At 45.6% G+C, this 2967-nt stretch overlaps 1 pseudogene; it reads left to right on the top strand.

Annotated features, from left to right (window-relative positions):
- Positions 1 to 1186: 1186 nt before the first annotated feature.
- On the top strand, positions 1187 to 2457 carry LOC106028069 (splicing factor YJU2-like; annotated as a pseudogene).
- The last annotated feature ends 510 nt before the right edge of the window (positions 2458 to 2967 follow it).

Here is a 2967-nt window from a genome sequence, read left to right as displayed (position 1 = left end):
ACATGCATTAGAAAAAAGCCTTCTTAACAAATGATACTGGAAAAATCGGTTATCCACACACAGAAGATGGAATTTAGACCCATATCTCTCATTAAAATCAAAATGGATGAAAGAGCTAAATGTCAAAACCATCTGCTGAAAGCTAAAGGAAGTGAAACTTGTTTCTGCTTGCATCCAGATGTCCCCTCAAAGCCTCAAGCACTCATAAGTGGTTTTTTTGGAACTGACTGAATCTAGGGTATATGATACTGGGATTAAGGATGGGGGTTCAGTGGATAGAATAAAAAGGAAAGGCAGGCTGAATGCTTGCTGCCTTTGCCACGAACCATTTCTCCTCCGTGATGCCCCTGGAGCCAGCCCATTATGGATTAAAACCTCTGCAAACTGTAAGCTAAAGTAAACCTTTCCTCCTTTAAATTTTATTGGGTATTTTGTCCAAGAAATGAGAAAAGTAACTAAGACAACTCTTAAAGACATAGGTACGGGCAAGGGACTTTCTGCACCAGAAAAAAAAAACATTGCAGCTCAACAAATGTGATTGTATAAAATTAAAAACTTCTGCAGAGCAAAACAAACAACCAAGTTGTTGCAATCAAGGGTATCAATACAGGACACATAATTTATAGAATTATTTTACAGTAGTCACTCAAAGAGTCAGATACAAAAGAGTGCAGGAAATCTGTCCATACACTAAAGACCTAAAGAATTCAGCTGAGAGCCTAGATTGTATTGCAATGACTTGCATGACTCCAACTGAAGACCTAGAGCTCCTGACAACGTCCTCCACAAGTCTAACTGGAGGCCCAGAGCCCACAACAATTTCTCCTGTGAGCCTGTTTCATGGATCTGCACTGGGAAGGCCAAAAGGTCAGTGTTGGAAGCCAGAAAGTCTGTGCCAGCAGGATGAATGATCTGTGCCAGTAAGCTGAAGGATCTGTACTGGAGCCAAGAAGCAACGCTCAAAATGAGGACCAGGGCTCCCCAGAAATGTATCACAGCCATCCCAAGTCAAGGAAGCCTGGAGCTCCTCCAAAGATAACAACAGAGTTCATATCAGGAAGCCTGCCTGACAAGCTCCTCCAGGGGATTGAACAGCACACACTTTCCCCTCTGGAGCCAGGAAGCAATGCTCAAAGGACGGACCAAAGCACCCCAAAGTGAACCACAGCCATTCTCAGTGACAAGGTGCCTGGCTTCTCTGCTGAGCTCCTCTGAAGCCATGTATATTGCAGCTAATAAGAGGCGAGAGGAAGTAACCTAAATGAAAATTCACAGGGCACTGCCAGAGAAGCTTGTTAAATATCGAATCAGTTCTCCTAAGCTCCAAGATAAGTAGGAAGTGAAGATGTCAGAACAGAAAGTTCAAAATAAATACTACCCGCTGGACTTCGATCCCTCAAAGATCCCCAAGCTCAAGCTGCCCAAGGACCAGCAGTACGAGGCGCAGCTGATGGTCTCATTCAAGGAGACAGTGCAGGTGTACCTGGGCCTGCCTATCTTCCGCTTCTGCATCAAGTGCATGGGCTGCCTGGCGGAGATCACATTCCAGACCGATCCTGACAACAGACTACACCTCGGAGCTTCGTGGCACGCGGAACTTACAGTCCCAAAAGCTCCTAGAGGAGAAGCGGGTGCAAAATGAGCAGGAGGACAAAGAGTTGAACAACCCCATCAAGGTGCCGGAGAACTGCTCGAAGAACTCGAACCTGCTGGAGGTGCTGGAGAACCCGCAAGAGTTCAAGGGCCTGAACCAGCAGAGGCCACGCTGCGGCAGCACCTGCTGTCCTGCAGAGGAGACACAAGCAGCAGCGGCAGCAGGAGGAGGATGAGTGAGCAAGCGTCCGCGGAGCTCCTGGAGGGGGCTCAGAAGGGAAGGCTCCTGGAGGACTCGGACTCAGGCTCGGACTTGCCGGATGAGGCTGTACGTGGCCTGCGGCTCCGGCCCACCGCCATCCTGCATGAGATCCCAAAGGCCAAGAGGAGGGCGGAGGGTGTGGGCAGCAGGTTGCAGTTCTCTGGCTTGGTGGTGGTGAAGAAGAAAAAGAAAGAAGCCGAGCATGCTGGCACCCAGGGGAGCCAGGCTCCTCATCTCAGGAGCCCGGAGAGCAGAGAGGCTGCTGACCCGGCCCCACAGCCATCCTCGGGTGGCACCACGCTGATTATCTTGAACCTGGTGTTTCAAGTTCACCACCAGTTGTCAGTCCACCGTGCAAGCGAAAAAATGAGAATAAAAAATTAGACCACCCTCCAAAGACCCAATGAAAACAAAGAAAACCGAAATGAATACTCACTTCTCAGAAGTACAAAGGACCAATAAATCCATGAAAAACGTCAACATCTCTGACCGTTGGAGAAATGCAAATTGAAACAAGCTGAAATTCTATCTTACCCCAGAAAAAATGGCTATCATCAAAATATCAATAATAAATGCTGGTGCGGCTGTAGGGGAAAAGGAACCCTTCTACATTGTCAGTGTAAAAATTAGTACAGATTACTCTAAAATTATTTCATTTTACCCAGTTATTTACTTTCTAGGTATCTTCCCACAAGAGTTAAAGACCTCGTATTACAGTGGTACCGCATACCCATGTTTACAGAAGCACAATTCATGGCAGTGAAATCTTGGAAACATCCTATATGTCCAATAACAGATTAAAAAAAATAACATAGTATTCATATGCAGTGGAGCACTCTTTGCCATTATGGATAAATTTTAGTTATTTATAGGAAAATGGATGCATCTTGAGACCACAATGTTAAGTGAAATTAGCCAGATACACAAGTTGAAATATTGCATGCTTTCTCTTATACGAGAAAACAAAATACAAATAAAAGGCAAAATAAAAGATAGCTGATTGAAAGGAAGGAGACAGATCTTTTGCAAATGGGAAGAGAGCCAAAAGAGATGGATGTAGAGGGGAAAGGGATAAAAAAAGAACTGAGATGTGGTGTGTGCCTGTATACCAA

This window comes from Cavia porcellus, unplaced genomic scaffold (assembly GCF_034190915.1).
Source record: "Cavia porcellus strain 051 isolate PalLab524CR breed Dunkin Hartley unplaced genomic scaffold, mCavPor4.1 scaffold_30, whole genome shotgun sequence".
Taxonomy (NCBI): domain Eukaryota; kingdom Metazoa; phylum Chordata; class Mammalia; order Rodentia; family Caviidae; genus Cavia; species Cavia porcellus.
Note: the sequence above shows the minus strand (reverse complement) of the source record. Positions and strands in the feature narration are given on the sequence as shown.